At 37.1% G+C, this 19315-nt stretch overlaps 1 protein-coding gene and 1 non-coding gene across 27 annotated transcripts in view; both read right to left on the bottom strand.

The window, feature by feature from the left end:
• The window catches only part of Sorbs2 (sorbin and SH3 domain containing 2), a 381956-nt gene that overhangs the window by 192213 nt on the left and 170428 nt on the right, over positions 1 to 19315 (bottom strand). For all 26 annotated transcript variants that reach the window (XM_045142050.1, XM_045142051.1, XM_045142046.1 and 23 more), the window contains one exon: positions 10624 to 10758. The gene's annotated coding sequence lies outside the window, so the exon portion shown is untranslated. The remainder of the gene's footprint in view (positions 1 to 10623; positions 10759 to 19315) is intronic.
• LOC123457992 lies at positions 607 to 768 on the bottom strand. Its single transcript, XR_006635331.1, has one exon. It is a non-coding gene; the product is annotated as a U1 spliceosomal RNA (small nuclear RNA).

Below are 19315 nucleotides of genomic sequence, written 5' to 3'. Positions count from 1 at the left end.
TTTGGGTTACTCTTTATATATCTATTACATTAATACTTTTAAAACAAAATCTTTTGTTTTCTCTTCATTATCCCAAACCCAATGTCAAAAAGCTAAGATAATATACATTTAAAAATATTTTTATTTATTTATTTGATATATAGATGAAGATGAGAGAGAGAGAGAGAGAGAGAGTGTGTGTGTGTGTGTGTGAGAGAGAGAGAGATAGAGAGAGAGAGAGAGAGAGAAAGAAAGAAAGAAAGAAAGGAAGGAAGGAAGAGTAAGAGAGAGAATTGTACCCCAGGGCCTCTAAGCATTGCAAATGAACTCTAGGGGCATGTGCTACCTTGAATATCTGGCATATGTGGATAATGGGAGGATCAAGTCTGAGTCCTTAGGCTTCACAGGCAAGCACCTCAACCACTAAGCCATCTCTCCAGCCCTAAGGTAATACATCATTTGTTCACAACCACACTCAAACCTTACCACAAATTTTCATAAAGCATGACAAATTATTTGATAGCTTAAACAAATTTTATTTATAGTAATGCTAACCTGAAAACTCACAAAAGTGATCTTGAATCATAGATTTACAGAAGATGTTTTCTTGCTAAATAACTTAATAAAAAAAATAATGCAAATGCAGACCCCCCACTACCAAAAATTATTCAATTGAGATTATCACATTTGGGGAAATTTCAAGAGTCAGCATATCCAGTCAGTAATGGATAAGGCTCACATGGGAAAACCACTTTTATGATCATAGTATCTCCCCTGCCAAGAACTTAATTTTATTTAAACTCATACTCACCATTTATGTACATTTTGAACTCTAGGTAAAGATATAAGCTAAACATTATACCATTCTTATTTCTTTGTAAATTTTAAGTAAAAAACAAAACTACAATTGAAAATGAATTTAAAATTTTTTCTTTTGTGTAGAGTATATCTTAAGTTTAATGTATGAGACTTAAAAGGAGAAGATTTTTCATGAATGACTTTATTCAAACATTAAATGGATAAAAAGAATGATTTAACAAATGTCCCTATATCTACCCTTTATCTTCAAACACAAGACATTATGAATTCAATTAAAGTGCAATATACACCTCCTTAATTGAAATCTCCTTCTTCTACCTCAAGGCAACAGTATGTAAAGTGACCTTTTAGAAGTTCACATATTTCTTTATACTTTTAAAACAGAAAATTTTAATACATTCTTTTTAAGATTGATGTAATTTCTTCCTTTGCTTGATTATGAATTGTTTTCTTGAAAGTATATCTTAGATTTCATTACTCTTTTCTGTATTGATTGAAACCCTTCACTAGCCAGATGTTGTTTTAAACTAAAAATTCTATATAATTTTTACAAAAGAGTGAATGGACTTAAAAGAAAATAATTGAAGCAACATAAAGAGAATCTTTTTTAAATGTTTCATTCAATGAATTATGACCTTTCATAAGGAGTTAAAAGAAGTTATCTGATATCACAGAATATGATTTCATTTTACTAGTCAAATTAGTTCACTTGATCTGTAAGATCATTCTTAGTTAATAGGTACACATAAAATGCTAACTGCACTAGGCTTTAATGTTTGCTAAAAATTATGAGATGGTCTTTGGTGAATGTTGTCTGTGACATGTATAACCTTATTTAGTCTTTCAGAATGCAGATTAGAAAAAGGACATATATAAACATGTCAAATTATAATATAGACACAAATTATTGTGAGTCTTCAATTCTTTTTAATTTCTATGTTCAAAATAAGGAAAATACTGAAAGGATGATAACCATTTTACTATGATCACATTTTCTCACCCTTGTATAAAAATTGTCACTTTGTGGAGGCAAGTTTTCTGGAGCTATGTTTATGAGAATGGGTCTTGCCACCTGAGACAAAGTGTATGTGCTAACTTTGAATAAGTATGAAATGCATTTGTGATGTTGCCCAAAGCCAGAATAAAGTGCAATGTATTTTATACACAGACAAGTAGCTGTCATTAAAAACTTCTTGATGACTTTTATTATTCTTTTCACAAAATTTTGTCCATTGAATTTATTTTTTTCACTCAGTTTTTTATCATTTTATTAGTTTCTTATAACTCATGTTCCTTAGTGATCTGAAAATAAACAGGAAGTGGAAGAAAAGGAGGAAAAAGGTCAGGAAGAAGATGAACAGAGGAAGGGAATACTTCCCTACTTCCAAATAGACCTAAGTATGGACTAGAAAATAGTTCTGATCTATGGATCCAAATTGTATTTGTAAAGTCTATTAGGATGAATGTTCAGTAAATTCATTTAATATCTACAACTTTTCAACATTTTGAGATGTTTAAAAATTAAGAATTTGTTCTAAAACTTGGATGTTTCATATTTTTAAAATATCTCAAAAGTCAATTCAAACACCAAACTTTTTTATACTTTTAAAGATTTATTTTTATTTGTTTATTTATTAGAGACAGAGGGGAAGGGAGATAGAGAAAGAGTGAGAGAATGGGCACACCAGGGCCTCTAACCACTGTAAATGAACTCCAGATGCATGCACCACCATGTGCATCTGGCTTATGTGGGACTTGCAGAATCGAACCTAGGTCCTTATGCTTCACAGGCATGTGACTTAACCACTAAGCCATCTATCCAGCCCCAAACACAAAACTTTTGAGTACTACTTGTAGGTAAATTTTAAGCAGACCAGTGTTTTTAGGTTTGCAAATCGAATGAAAGAAATGCTACTAAATGAATCATGTGAAAAGCAAAGTTCCAGCTGGAATGAAACTAATTCAAAACTGTTTGGATCACCATTTTCAATGGACTAAAGTAACCAAAAAGCAATGTTTTAAAAATTCATGCTGTTTTAAAGTGTACATGCACTTTTCTATTAAGTCAATTTCAACCTTGTCTTTTTAAATCTGGTCTAAATAAACTTCAGAATAAAATATCAATGTTTCTGTTTTGTCTTTTCTAATACAAAATTAGCTTTTCATAAAAGAAGATAGTTTTAATGTTAAACTATGATGACTTAAAAACTCAATTCTTTTTGCTGTATTGAGAAGTGGTTTCAACTGGCCTACTTGTAACATTTGGCAAGTGATTACATTGGCACATTCATACTTCTCTTATAATTCTCACTCCTCTTTGGCTTATATTGTTCTTTCAGTGAAGTATAAATGTAAAGCCTGGTTATGATTTTTAAATGCCTTATTAAAAAATTAAAATGTGTGTCCTAGTGTTGGTTACTAATACTATTCTTGAACAAAAGTGAGCAGAGCCAGTTGTGGTGGCATGTACCTATAATTCCAGTACTCAGAAGGTTGAGATAGGAGTATTTCTGTGAGTTTGAGATCTGTCTGGGAGGCGGAGTGAGTTCTAGTATAGCCTGGGCTAGGGTGAGACCTTCCTTCAAAACAAAACAAAACAAAAGCATAGAGTTCTTCAAAATAAAAAATAGTTGATTTGGGGATCAGGAAATGTACACAATAAGCCTGAAGCACCTTGTAGTTCTAGAAAAAGAAAATTTAAATCATAAGAACATGTCAGAGGGTCATTAGAATTTATTGAAAGAAATACCCAGGACCAAAAGTGGAATAATTGGAGAGAAAAGAGTAAAACAATATCAAATTATGACTCAAAGTATAAAAAAAAATTGCATGTGATGACATGACTAAATCATTGAATTTAAATAATTGAAGGGAAGTAGACAAATATCCCTTGCAGAAAAATTCCAAACAATTTATGAAGAGATTCTGACATACAGGAGTAAGACTATATCTGCCATACCTCACTGTGGGCTAGGTGCAATTGCATCCTCCTCAAAAGTCAATGTTATGGCTTGAATTGGAAATGGCCTCTATGGGCTTATGTTTTTGAGTGTTTGGTCCCAGAGTTTTAAAAAATATTTTATTTGTTTATTAGAGAGAGAGAGAGAGAGAGAATGGGCACACCAGGGCATCCAGCCACTGCAAATGAACTCCAGATGCATGCAGCCTCTTGTTCATCTGGCTTACATGGGTCCTGAAGAGCAGAATGGGGATCCTTTAGCTGTTGCAGGCAAACACCTTAACCGCTAAGCCATCTCTCCATCCCTGGTCCCAGCTTTTTTTAAGGAAGCTTTGGCATATGGTGCCTATACAGCCAAAGTAAGCCCCTAGTTTTGAAAGTCACACCCACCTTAGGTTCAGGCCTAGCTCTCTGCCTCCTGGTTTCTTTACCATGTTGAGTACTAACACTCAAAACTCACTGTCACAGAGCTGTATTGTCAAGTCTGCCTACCATGATGGATTGTTTTCTCTGAAATGGAGCTAAAAGCAACCTTCCTTTCCTTGTTGTGTCTTGCATTTTGTTATGGCAATGGCAAAAATAGATAATTTACTACAGCACAGAAGGTGAGGTATCCTTGAGATAGAGAAATCTATCAAATGCTCTGTTCATACTATGTACCCTGGAAATGATATGATGAGGTTATCTGTGGTTTTTCTCTTCTAAGTCAATAATTCCAGTCTAGCTATGAGAAAAACATATGAGACTTGTCAATTACTCTATCAAACTGGCAAGGCTTTCAAAAACCAGGAAAGAACCTATCACAGCTAAGAGGAACTTTTATAAGGAAATAAGATGACTAAATGTAATATAATATTCTGGCTAGGATCCCAAGAGAGTGGAAAGACATTCAGTTGAAACTAAAAAGTTATGGATTATGTATGGAAATTGGTTACAATAATACATCAATATCAATGAATGTCATTAAATATTGTATAGTATCATTTTGCTGGAAATGTTAGTCCTAGAAGAAACTTGGAATGGACTTGTCTTATCTTCCCAATTTTTTTCTATAAATTTTAAATTGTTCTCAAATAACAAGGTTTGTTAAAAATTGAAATGGCATTAAATCTGTATATTGCCTTTGGTAGGATTGTCATCTTCACAATGTTAATTCTGCCTATCCAGGATAAATGGGAGGTCTTTCCATTTTCTCAAGTCCTCCTTAGTTTCTGTTTTGAGTGTTTTTATGTTTTTGTTGAATAGATCTTTCCCTTCCTTGGTTAATGTTATTCCCAGGTCATTCATACACACTTGTATTCTAGTGTGAATTGCACCACAGTCATTAAATACAAGTGCAGCACCTGCACGTCTCCTGGCTCAGGGTCCGTGGGCTAGTTCTGTAATGTTTGTGAGTGTACCTGAAACATATTTCTCCACTGTCAGCTCGAGAATGTTGGAGTCTACAGGAATGACCATTGTTTCTCTGGGCAATAGAGAAATGAAAATAAGAGAAAAGTTTCCCAGGAGGAAAGAAAATACACAGTGGGGCCAGAGGCTGAGGGAGTAACCATCACTTGTCCAGATGAGAGAAGAGAGCAGTCCGTTCCTTCTCCATTCTATTTATAGTCTTGCTGTTGACTCAAATGGCTTGCACTGCCCCACTGCAGGTACTGGGATGATTTACATCATCATTAAACTTTCTTACTCTATGATTTCTCAGTATTAATCCCAGGAATGAGAATAGCAATAAGTAGGTCTCCTTACCCCTAAAGAAATTCCCCCATTTCATCCCACAAATAATGCACATTCATTTTTGAGAGGCTGTCTTGGAAAGAAGACCCTAAGATGATTGTATAGTTTTAGTATTGAAATTGCTAAATTATATTTCAAGTCCTGCTTCTCCTCTTTCTTTTTCTGGTTGTGCTAGTGATCAAATTCAGAGCATTATGCATGCTAGGCTAGCATTCTGCCATTCAGTTATCCCTTCTATCCCCAACATTACTTCTTGTTTCATAAAACAACACAACAGCCAAAATTTTGGTGGGGTAATGATGACTTCTCTAAAGAAGATTATTTTATCTCTACCATGTAAATCATCCAGTCTGATGTATCATGTGAGAGACTTTGTGATTTTTACCTATCAGACCCATGCTGAGTGTTTAAAGAAAATGAATTGTCATATACATAGGCTATGATAACCATGAGGCATATTCACATATAACAAGAACTTCATTTTTCCTGACAGCAAATTAAGCACTAAAAGATTTTTAAATTACTGATTTATTTTACTTAAATGACAAATAAGGCCATATGTGAAATAAAGCTTTTGTAGGAATTATAGAAACACTTGCATATATGTGAATTTGATGTTTATTTTTAGCATGGAAATTTTGCCTTTTCCTAATGTTACAGATGAAGGTGTCTAAAATACTAATACTTATCTACCATGATATATTTGTTGGCACTCTCCATTACTATGTAAGTATCAAAAAGATAAGACAAGTTCTCTTATGCTCCACTCTGTTTCTCTGTTTGTGAATATCTCCATAAATAAGGTTGTTTGAAAATGTTAAAACCCACCTACCATGATGTAGCTAGTAACATTCTCCTTTCTTGGGTGGCTCTGGATTGCTGTTGTTTTCTGTACTAATTTGAGGATATTCATATCATATATACCAATAATCTTTTTTTAAAATTTTTTTATTAACATTTTCCATGATTATAAACTATATCCCATGGTAATTCCCTCCCTCCCCACCCCCACACTTTCCCATTTGAAACTCCATTCTCCATCATATTACCTCCCCATTACAATCATTGTAATTACATATATACAATATCAACCTATTAAGTATCCTCCTCCCTTCCTTTTTCTACCCTTTATGTCTCCTTTTTACCTTACTGGCCTCTGCTACTAAGTATTTTCATTCTCATGCAGAAGCCCAATCATCTGTAGCTAGGATCCACATATGAGAGAGAACATGCGGCGCTTGGCTTTCTGGGCCTGTATACCAATAATCTTATACTAGCAATAGTTAAAGGAATGTTAGAATGTAGTTCCTACATACAATAACCCCAAGTATTGTTACTGCTAGGTTTAAAATGCTTGCCTAGGGGTGAGTTAATAAGAGTCATTTTGGCCGGGTGTGGTGGCGCACGCCTTTAATCCCAGCACTCGGGAGGCAGAGGTAGGAGGATCGCCGTGAGTTCAAGGCCACCCTGAGACTACAGAGTTAATTCCAGGTCAGCCTGGACCAGAGTGAAACCCTACCTTGAAAAACCGAAAAAAAAAAAAAAAGGTCATTTTGCAACTCACCTTCTGAAGTAAAAATGTTATTTTTAATAAAAGTATATTTTGTGGGCTGGAGAGATAGCTTAGCAGTTAAGGTACTTGCTTGCAAAACCAAAGGACCCTGGTTTGATTCCCCAGAACCCACATAAAACCAGATATACAAGGTGGCACACGTTTCTGGAGTTTGTTTGCATGCCTTGTGCATCTGGCTTTACATGGTTACTGGGGAATATATAAAAAGTGAATATAAAATCTATAAAATAAAATTTGATGTGGACTTAATTCTGTTCTAAATCTGTATCTGTATGTGTCATGAGTATTGTCCAAGTAAATCTGTACAGATTGAGCTCACAAACTTGTTTCTATCAAAATTCTTCAAATGAGTTTCCAAATCTTTTAGTTCAGAAAATGTTAAGTTAAACCTTGGTTCTCTGAGTATCTTTGCATCTTATGATGTCCACAGAGCCACAGAGACTTTTCTGAGACAGGTTCATGCACATTCATCTACAATTGTGTAGTCCCCAAATAGCCATATTTTCATTAGAGATTATTTATTATATCTGGAATCCTAATTATTTATGCTTTTATGACAAAAATAATACAAAAATATTTCAATGTTCAACCAACACAAATTTATATGAGCAACAAAGGAATGTTTTCAATTCTCAGGGTTGATTCTGTTTCTGAGGTGACAGATTTGCTGAACAAAATTTGCAAATCCCTTCTGTCTCTGTCTCCCACCTTTCAACATTCTACACACACACTTACATACATGCACACACACACACGTAGGCTTACAACAGGGTCCCATTTGGTTATTAGCACATACCTCATCTGTAGGTCACCAAACCTTTATGAGAAAGTTGACTATATTGAGCACTACTTTATTCTCAGTTTACAAGTAAGTAGCAAACTTTTCAATGCTTACAATGTTCCCTATGAGTATATCAGTTGAGCGGGCAGAAAAAAAAATCTGAAAGTTTATTATTTTTCCACCAATATATTTGACACCACCTTTGGCAAGTGAACAGAAGGCATACTGTGAAGTGGATAGACCTGAACAAAATGTTACTGTGTGTTCCTCAGAGCACAGAGGTATATTTAAGCAAAGAAAGACATTCCATAGCTCTCTTGGGACTTCCTTCCTTCAGCTGAATTATACCAACATGTTCACACCACTGTGACCCAGAACATGCTGGAATTTAAAATGCAGGCTTGTATTTACCAATGCTTAAATACCACAGCTACAAAAATTCATATTAGAATTGAACTTGGCTTTAAAATAGCATAGAAAAAACAGGAAAAAAGCATATCCACATGAAATTACAGTAGAAGTTATGGAAATAAGGAAAGTCCTTGTTTTATGGCTTCTATGCTTAGACAACAAAGCTTCCAAATCAGCAGAAGTCACCTGGCTTTGGGTTCTGTTTCACATCCAGGCTCACTGACATTCACAACGCTTCTGGGAAATATGGGCCAAGTTTCGAGCAGGGCTGGGTAGAATACTTCTTTCATGTGGAACCTATGAGAAACTCTGAGGCTTGGGCTAGGTTTCTCCTTGAGTTTCACTTTTGAACAATCCATCTTTTCACAGTTAAACAGATGGGCATGGAGAAAGCACCACACTGGACGCATCCATGAATCTTCCTAACCAGTTTCTTCCTGTTTGATTTTGCAGCTGAACTGGTACTGGTTCTCACAACACATGGCTACTTAGCACTGCTACACATAGCCTTCCCACTACTAATCTGGAGTTTTAACCTCTCAGAGATCCCCAGAAGTGTGAAGCACTTAACCAAAATAACTGGAGGATTTGAAAAGTTGAGTGTTCACAGCATGTGATGCCTGATATGCTTTGCTTATCCTGTAGATTTGTGGAGAGAGAAATGTAGCAAAGGAATGTACAGGTGAAATGAACATTTCTAAAGTTTTCTACTAGTAACCCAAACTACTCTACCTCATGTGCTACCTTAGATTACTTCTCCATAGCTCCACCCCTCCACTTGCCTCCTTCCTTCTTAGCAGATTCACTGAATCAGCTCTGTGGAGCCAAAGCCTGGGACCTAACAAGTCTTCTGACAGGATTAGGGTTATTCTATCCCTCATTCAAGATCATGCAGAGGCAGGATGCTAAGGAACAGCAAACTCAGTAACTTGTGGAGGACTCTGGAATAACCTATACTTGAATAGCAAAGAAAAGAGTAGCAAACAAATGCAATAGCCTACATGAGCTTTTGAAAACAATGACAGCACTTAAGAACAGACTAATGACTAGCAAGGGTTATCTTTTGTCCATTTTAGGCAATACATTTTTTTCATTACTTCTTCCACACATCTGAGAAGTTTCATTAGTGTAGTGAAACTTTGGCTAATGAGGATATTTGGAAATTCTTTTAAATTTTTTCCGTTTATTTTCTGCTTTTTTCCCCCCTCGGTTTTGCTTTTGTTACTCCCAAGATCACTATGCCATTTAAATACATGTTTTCTTTTGAAATGTGGTCTGTGCCACCAATAAACTCTTGGGAAGAAAAAGCATCTTTAAATTCCAGAAATGTCAGTGCTCATGTTTTAAAAAAGCAACAGTTAGGCCCAAGGCACACAGTCATTTTGAGGAAGCAGGACACTCAGGAGGGCCTGATAGACTCTGGTCCTTTGGCTTAGCTGCTTGCTTGGACATTTTGAGTGGTAGTTGTCATAAAATCTAAATGATGATAGAACTTTGCCAGAGATCCCTTTTCTTTCCGTTGTGGGTTCTGATAAAAATAAAATCTAAGCATACCAGTGAGATAAACCAAAACTCCAGTAAATTATTTGAAGGAAACACTATCAAAGCATTCGGGGAGAAGCTTTTCACTGAGCATAGTAAATACAATCAAAATAAACTCTGTTTGAAGTTCCAGTCCACAGATCAAAGTCCTCTGCAGAATGTCAAGTGCAAGCATAAGAAAGGCAAAAGGGAAGGCAATAAAATGACCAAAGATATTTTAGTGTCACATTAGGGGGAAAAAATCTGCCAGTGAATGCACCTAGCAAGAGATTAAGTTTAGCTTGGGCAAGCAATTCTAAAAACGAGTCACCCTCACTGCTTCAGGAACATCCATAGCAAAACATAACCAATTCTTCATCCCTCTCCCCTCCAAAAACACCTCCTTCCACAGTACCAATGAACAAGTCAGTGATTCAAATTGAATTTTGTGTGACACAGTCATCTTGCTGTCCTTGAACAGTTACTCATATGTTTTCTTTGCTCAGGCAGTATTTTATTTCCGCCCTTGTTTTGAAAATTACCCTCACCAAGTTAAAAATAAGAAAGCAGTCTAAACAACAAAATTATGATGTCTGAGAAGTCCCCTTACTGCAGTGGCAATCATGCTTAGAGTTCTACTCCTGTGCTCAGCTGCCCCGGTGCAGTGTAGGGGCCCCAGGCATAAGACAGCTCCAGGCATACCCCTGCTTCTTCTAGGCTCTGAGCGCAGTATTTACCTGGGAATCCCTGTAGCCTCCTCTGGTTTTCACTCAAAAAAAGTTATTCTAAAAGCACTAGTCATGAACATATCAGAAGAATTAAATAATTCCAGCATTCAAACCTTACCTGGAGGCAGCTGAGTTGCACAGTTGCTCAGAGGAAGCAGGAGTCAGTGGCCTTTTACATGTAGAGAACGTTTGTTTAGCCCCTTTTAAAAGGTCTTGAACTCCACAGGTTTAAGATGAAGTCCAATCCAAGAGTCTGAATGGAAAAGAAGGGCAGGAGAGAAGGCAAATGAGAGAGGGAAAGAATCCCAGCTGCTGGGTGGTGCTACTGTGCTGAGGGCATTTGAGCTATTTTCAGCACTAACAGCAGCCGGACTTGTCTGCAAGGGATGAAAATGCCTCACCAGATCACCACCCCCACCCCTGGGAGTGGAGGGGGAAGCCAACATGAACCAGGAAGCCCACAACAACTTGGTTCATTGTGCAAATGTTCATTTAAATTTTGAGGAAAACTGCCAGGGCTATTGAAAACACACACACACACACACACACACACACACACACACACACTTGCCTGGAATTTAAAGAAACATAGTGCTTCCCCACAACCCTCAAATTCTCAAAAGGATTTACCTGATCAGTTGAAATGTGAGATATTATAGCTTATTGATGAGGAGTGCTTTTCTTCAGATTATATACTTGCTTGCTTATCATAAGTCTTAAGCAATATTTTACATCTCCTGGGGGCGGGGGAGCATATCTGCTGTTGTTCTATTCTTAAAACCAGATATAAATGGTTTCTTTCTAGCACACACCTAAATTTCCAGTTCCATCAAGTATGCTATTTTTGAAAGTTACTGGGTTAAGCTGTTGACAATGCTTATCTACTGGCTGAGACTGGGGACCATTTAGTGACATGTTGCAGGTGAAGGGGGCTGATCCCCAGCTCCTGCTTCCATCGCTCAATGAAGGAATAATGCAGACTGGCTCGCCAGTAGTGACTGGCACACTTGGAACTTTTATTTGGTTTTGAAGTGGAACAACCAATATCTAGAAGGTGCTTTTATGTGTTCACTCAGCAAATATTTATGTGACAAGTACTTCTGAGCCCACTGCATGCTGGACACTTTGAGATACAGGCTAGACAGATAAATATTACTCTCTCCTTTAGAGATTTACAGCACACCCATGCAGCAAAAATAAATGAAAACATAATAATTTATTTTCCAGTCTCTTTTTCACGTGATAAAACTATTCAAATCACAATAGTTCATGACCAAGGTCTCTTTCTACCAAGATTAGTCGTCATTATTGTTTCATTATGTCCTAGGTCACTAAGAAGGAAAAAGTTGTTTCTCTACCAAGTAAAAACATCAGTATTTTTTAAAGCCTTGGTTTTATCAACTTGGAATTCCTGAATTTTTTCTACTTTCTTTTCCTGGCCAGAAAGTATCCCTAAACAAAATAATAGTGATAATAATAATACTAAATTAATTAATTAAATGAAAAGCCAAGTATAGTGGCTCATGTCTTTAATCCCAGTATTTGAGAGGTTGAGGTAATAGGATTGTTGTGAGTTAGTGGCCAACCTGGACTACCAAGTGAGTTTCAGAAGTATCTGGACTGCACTGAGACCCTGCCTGGAAATAAATAATAAATAAATAAATAAATAGAAAATACTCCTTTATTCAAGAGGTACCATATTCTCCATTGTTTTGTTTATTTTATTTATTTATTTTTGAGACAAATCTCACACTGTAGCCCAAGCTGGTTTGTAACTCACTGGATAGCCCTGGGTAGCCTCAGATATGATCTTCCTACCTCTGCTCCTGGGTGCTCAGATTTTGGGTATGCACCATCATACCTGTGTTAGATTTTCAAATTTTAACACAGTATAAAAGCAACTGATATATTTTATAATTAATGCTATGAGGGATTGGCTACTAATACACATAACAAATCCATTTCTTTCTTTTTTTTTATTAGTTGCATACATAGTGTGTATACAGCCATGATGGAACCGTTGTTAGCCTTCTGCCTGTCATATACCCTGTGGATTGTGGGTATTGCATTGCAGGGGTGGCCTTCAGTTATTGGGGAGAAGCAATGTCTCTGTGCATAATGACCCAACTTACTGCTCTAGCAATCTTTCTACCCCTTCTTAAGAGGTGAATTTCCCTTAGCCATGTTGGGTTCATTTTAGGTCTATTTCAGTGATGGGCTTAATGTCAGTCTTTTAAAAACACAGAGGTCACTCAAGGCAGACATTGTAGTTACATAAAGGTAATTCTTTTTATTTTATTTTATTTTTTGGATAGAGCGAGATAACGGCAGAGAGAGAGAGGGAGAGAGGGAGAATTGATGTGCCAGGGCCTCAGCCACTACTGTCAAACTTGTGCCACCTAGTGGGCATGTGCAACCTTGCAGTTGTCTCACCTTTATGCATCTGGCTAACATGGGATCTGGACAGTGGAAGAATCTTTGCCTTCGCAGGCAAGCGCCTTAACCATTAAGCCAACTCTCCAGCCCCCAGAATGTAATTCTTGCTGCTAAGACAAAACACCCAACCAAAAGGAGCTCATGGTAGGAAAGTTGTTTATATGGCTTTACATTCTTAAAGGAAAATTTGCATGATGGCACCGGAAATGATGGCACGAGCAGAGGTTAGACATCACCTCTGCCACAGCAGGTGGAAAACAGTAGCAGAGGACTGAGTCCAACTCTGGAAAAGGGAAGCTGGGCTATAACATACCTAATCTCACCCCCAACAACACACCTCCTCCAGCATGGCTTTACATCCATCCCTATCAGCTGGGGACTAAGCATTCAAAACACACAAGTTTCTGGGGGACATCTGATTCAAACCATCACAGTAGATAAGAGCAGGTTTACATAACAGTTTCTAGTACTATGTTAAAATGGTCAAATCTTTCAGCTATGGCCACCTTTCATTAAAACTATGCAGACATTTCAGTTAAAAGAAACAAACAAACAAACAAACAAGGACTAGAAGAACTGGAGATATTTCTCAGTGGTTGAGCCACTTGCCTTCTGAGCCTAAGGACCAGAGTTTGATTCCCCTGTACCCACATAAAGCCAGATGCACAGAGTGGCATATATATCTGGAGTCCATTTGCAGTGGCTGGAGGCCCTGGCATGCCCATTCTCTCTGTCTGTCTCCTATCTCTCTCTGCTTGCAAATAAATAAATAAAATATATTTTAAAAAGGACAAGGGCTTATGTTTGAAGCATCTAATTAGGATTTCAAATAATGTTAACTTGGTTAAAAATACATAGTGGGTTTAAAATAATCATCATAGAATAATGCATTTTTCTGTTTCAGTAGTCACATTTTGCCTTATGTTAGATATTTACCAGTTTAAACAGGGTATTAGTTTTACTTGTGGAATTATAATTGTACAAAGATTGGAATACTATTCTCAGATAACAAGACTTTTCTTTCTTTCTTTTCTTTTCTTTTTTTTTTTTTTTTTTCAAGTCAGGGTCTCATTCTAGCCCAGGCTGAGCTGGAATTCACTCTTTAGTCCCAGGCTGGCCTTGAACTGACAGCGATCCTCCTACCTCTGACTCCCAAGTGCTAGGATGAAAGGTATGTGACACTGCAACCAGCTTCAGACAGACTTTTAAAAATTATTTTTAGTTTTTCTTCCTCATAGTATTTTATAATAATATTTCAAAAATTGGTCCATTGACAACTATGGATGTCAATTGAAATTTCAAACTGCCTAATGTGGTGGTTTGATTCAGGTGTCCTCTCCATAAACTTAGGTGTTCTGTATGATAGGTCCCCAGCTGATGGAAAATTTTGAATTATCATCCCCTGGTGGCCGTGTGTTGCTGGGGTGGGGGGTTGTGGGTATCATAGCCAGTTTCCTTTTGCCAGTGTTTGACAACTCTCATGTTGTTCACCTGATGTTGGCCAGGAAGTGATGTCCACTCCTCTACTCTTGCCATTATTTCCCCCTGCCATAATGGAGTTTCCCCTCAAGTCTGTAAGCCAAATAAACCTTTTTTACCCACAGTGGCTCTTGGTTGGGTGATTTCTGCCAGCAATGTGAACCTGATTGCAAAACCTGCCTCCCACATGGGTCCTGTGGGAGGTCCATTTGCTTTTACCTACAGTCATGTCAAAATTTGCACTTGGTCACACAGGTTAGGGCCTTGGTCTCTGCTTCCATTTGAAATGAATCAGTTGTGTACTGTTCCTCACAACAACAAACACCTTTGTTTTTCAGTATCCTGACCATTCTAACAGCTCCAGATTTGATGACACAAGGTACACTTGAGGCATATTTTAAAATGGCAAAGTGTAATGAATTATGACTTGTTAATGTTTCCTATTATGGCTTTTATGTACTGCTGATGTCTTAATGGCACTAATTGCATTCATGCTAGTTTTGATCTTTTTTAAAAACTTATTTATTTATTTATTTGAGAGCGACAGGCACAGAGAGAAAGACAGATAGAGGGAGAGAGAGAGAATGGGCGCTCCAGGGCTTCCAGCCTCTGCAAACGAACTCCAGATGCGTGCGCCCCCTTGTGCATCTGGCTAACATGGGACCTGGGGAACCGAGCCTTGAACCGGAGTCCTTAGGCTTCACAGGCAAGCGCTTAACCGCTAAGCCATCTCTCCAGCCCCTCGTTTTGATCTTTTTAATTTTTAATCTATTATTTTATGAATAAAACAGCTTTAAATAGTCATACATGAGCATATTGAGTGTGCATTTATACTGGCGAAAAGTTAAAACAGGCTTGAGAGACCACTACCATTGTATAAAACAAGGATAATAGTGCTAATATACTAGGCTGTGGTAAAGTTTACATCAATGTTCCAGCAATGTCTAATACATAGAAAACATTTATACAAGTTAATACTATTATCACTTGTGTAAATCTATAGCATTGCTTTCCAATATGGTGGCTACTGAATTCCTTAAATGTGACTAATCAGAATTATGAAGCATCATATAAATATAGAATGTATACTGGGTTATGAAGACTTAATCTAAAAAAACTGTAAATGATCACGTTTTAACTGATTACATGTTGAAATGATAGTATTGTGGACAAAGTTTATAAATTTTACTTGTTTTTAAAAATGTAACTATTAGAAAATTTAAAAAATATATATACAGAGATTTCATTGCATTTCTCCCATGAATCTTTATTGGTAGTGCTATCTAAGCCAAGGCTTATCAAACTGTGCCAAACATTGGTCACATGGACTAATGAGTCCCATTTCCAGAATTTCTTACTCAGTACTTCTGGGAATATTTCTGAAACTTACATCTCAAATAACTTCTCAGATGAGTCTTAATAACACTTTGAAAACTGCAGGTCTTCATATTCTTACTAAACTAATGTCTCCAAACCAATGTAGATGTTATATAAAAAAAATACGAAGTCTCAGGCATCCACCATTCAGATGTGCTAAACCAACATGTGCATTTTAATAAAATTTCCATGTTTGTTTCCATGGAAATTGGAAAGAAAATGATTTAGATATCTTTAGATGCATGATCGACCTATCTAAAAATTTACCAATACCCTATATTGTAAAGGATTTGTGCCTAGAGTTTTATGTAATTGGTCTGAAGGAGAAGTAGGCATTTGCTTTACTGAACTGTTCCCCAGGCAATTCAAATGCACAAGCAAGCACTGTCGTTTGTGGGGAGTAGGGCCTATAAGAGCAGATATAGAAAGGTCTATAAACAAGACCTCCTTCAACTGAAGAGCAGATTCCTGACTGTTAGAGGATGCGAACATGAGACCATGTGGTGGAGATACTGGAAAATGAACAGCATAGGCCAATGAGTTGAGTGTTACAGCTACAGGTGGGAGCCTGGCAAGAGATATTTGGCTCTTGCAGGTCTTGGCAAGTGATACTTGGCACTCTGTTAGAGTCCTATCTGCTCCAGGCTTGGGGTTTAAAGGTAGATATAAAAAACAGAACACAGCATTGATCTCGAGAAATTAAAACACTGGGCAAGTTATCTGGGCAGAGACACGGGATTTGCAGGAAGATGAGTGCCTAGAGGTGAGAACTCTTATTTATTTCAAAAGTGTTACCTGTTAAGTTAATGTTGACCAATTGTCTTAAATTCTCTAGATTTATTCTCTTGGATTGATTACAAACACTAGAATAGGAATCATCTTTCAGATAGATAAGTGGAAGTAAAAATGGAAGCAAATGTCAAAAGACAGATAACTTGCACATTTTCCTCTCTCTCCCTGACACATAAAAATTTAAGTGATTCTGAGGTCAGTGATGAGATAGTTTGCATAGACCAAATTATCTCAAAGGGTCTTTCCATCCCAAGAAAGGATCATACTACCCCAAAGAAATCTCCAATTATAATCAGTAAGAAAGATCCATGCTTTTCAGTCCTTCTGTTCATTTTTTCCTATACCTCCATTTCACCCTAAATAAATGAGCATTTCAGTTTTAAGAGTTTGATTAACCCCACCAGTTTGTCACTATTTCAAGTGGCCCTAGAGTGTTGTCTGTTCCAGTGACCCTCATAAATGTACGTCCTCATGGGGAGAGAGCATCTGGGCTCATGCTGACAGTATTTAGGTTTCAAGTCAAGGTGCAGCACAGTGGTAGAGTCTAGCATGCAGGAAGCTCTGGGTCCCTTTTCCCAAGTGAACAAACAAGCAAACAAATCCCTTCTTATTTTTTATGAGGAAACTATCTGCACATTTGCTTCTTAGTTTTTTGGTTGGTTACCTTAGAACACTTTTCAAAGGACATAAATGGCTCAAAGTCAGGATACCTGGGTTTCAATTTTGGCTGTGCTACTTAAGTGTGACCTTGGTCCAGTCATCTCCATAAGCCATTCTTTCTCACTGTAATAATACATTATTTGTTTATTTTGATGATCAAAATTGTTATATTTGAAAAGAACATCGAGAAGTCTAGCATATCCTAAGTTCCATTTACATATTCAATAACATGTGTTGCAGACATTCTGAAGTTAATTTTAGTGATTAGTTATATAAAATTTAAGGTTTATGTGTGTTTTTTTTTTAAACTCATATAGTTATAGTCACTTTTATTGTTGCTTAAATGTTTTTCCCAAGGGAACCCAGAATTCTCAATTGGTTTCTCATCATTTCCTATTATTTCAGAGGATCTCAGTAGGAAGGAAGTGAATGCTGTTTCCCATGAATATTGTTTTTGAGAGTACATTTTTTTCTCCGTAAAGTCCTTTGAAAAGTGAACTGCACTGTTATGTTTGAAGGCATTTGTGGCCCACACCAGTTTGGAAGCATTGTCCAATATTCTAGCAGAACAATGTGCCATTCTCTTAGTCAAATGTTTTAGTGTTGTTTAAGGAGAGGCAGCAAGATCTGAAACTTTGGCACAAGTTCCAGGGATATATAGAAAAGTCAGTCAGTTAGATTCTCATACTATGGAGATTATAGGAATCAGATAACACTGATTAAAGGAAGAGGTGGACTGTTGATGACAGACATGCAAATTAATGGAAATAAAGCTGAAGTTAAGTGAAATACCATGTTGCTCACTTGTCTATTTCAACCTTACTTGATAAAGTGAAGCATGCTCAAGAACAGTGATGCTTGATAGTGTCATGCACTAAGTATCCCCTGGTTGTCCTCAGGTCTGTTGGTTACTGAACAAAGCAAAAATGCATTAAATAGGGAAATGAAAGCCAGAGACATTGAGTGATGTATGGTCACACAATACTATACTTATGTTCTAAACAGCAGAGAAACTGGACTATTAAACCCTTGCTGACTTAGGACTTATGCCTTTCGTTAGGCCTGTATTGAGTTATACTTGGCATCCTCCTGTACCTGTCATTATTTGAAAGCTGTCAAATTATGGCTCCCCTTACTCTTCTGGTTTGTTGATGGTAAGCAATTATTTTTTAGAAGGTAGTTGGTGTAGCCGTAAATAACATCATGCTGACTGAGACTGGATTTGACCAAGTGAGGCTGGATCTCTAACAAAAGATGATCAAATGCAAGAATTTCTGTAGAAACAACTTCTTAAGCCTTTATTGCAGCTCAGTTTTCTAGTAAATTTCTACTTTTTAAACCCTGTGAAATTTTTTAAAAAAATTATTTATTTATTTATTTGAGAGTGACAGACACAGAGAGAAAGACAGATAGAGGGAGAGAGAGAGAATGGGCGCGCCAGGGCTTCCAGCCTCTGCAAACGAACTCCAGACGCGTGCGCCCCCTTGTGCATCTGGCTAACATGGGACCTGGGGAACCGAGCCTCGAACCGAGGTCCTTAGGCTTCACAGGCAAGTGCTTAACCACTAAGCCATCTCTCCAGCCCCTGTGAAAATTTTAAAAAGTGCCCTTGCTGCTTATATATCATGATTTCACTTTTCATGCTATTTATATTTCTATTTTAAATCAAACACATGAAGTAGTTCCTAAATATAATTAAAAATCATTAAGATAGGCCTCCTATGGTGGCTTGTTCAAGACCCTCAGTGATCTGATATATTATGGCACCTTCACCTATATCTGTATTATCTACTTTCTCTATTTCTTTGAGCTTCTCTGGTCTTGCAGTTTCTGAAAGATTCTACATTTAGGACCTCAGCATGTGTGCTGTCCTTGGGCTGGAAGCTCAGTCTTTTCCACTCAGCAGTGAATGCCATGGATAAGTACTGTGTCCTTCCTGAGGAAGGCCTTCCCTGACATGCCCAGCCAGATCAAGTTTTCTTATTTTTTAAACTCTTACAGATCACATTCTTTATTCCTCCTTGTTCAAACTCAAGTGCATTTACTTGACTGGTGAAATGATTGGT

The sequence above is a fragment of the Jaculus jaculus genome, chromosome 1 (assembly GCF_020740685.1).
Source record: "Jaculus jaculus isolate mJacJac1 chromosome 1, mJacJac1.mat.Y.cur, whole genome shotgun sequence".
NCBI classification, from domain to species: domain Eukaryota; kingdom Metazoa; phylum Chordata; class Mammalia; order Rodentia; family Dipodidae; genus Jaculus; species Jaculus jaculus.
Note: the sequence above shows the minus strand (reverse complement) of the source record. Positions and strands in the feature narration are given on the sequence as shown.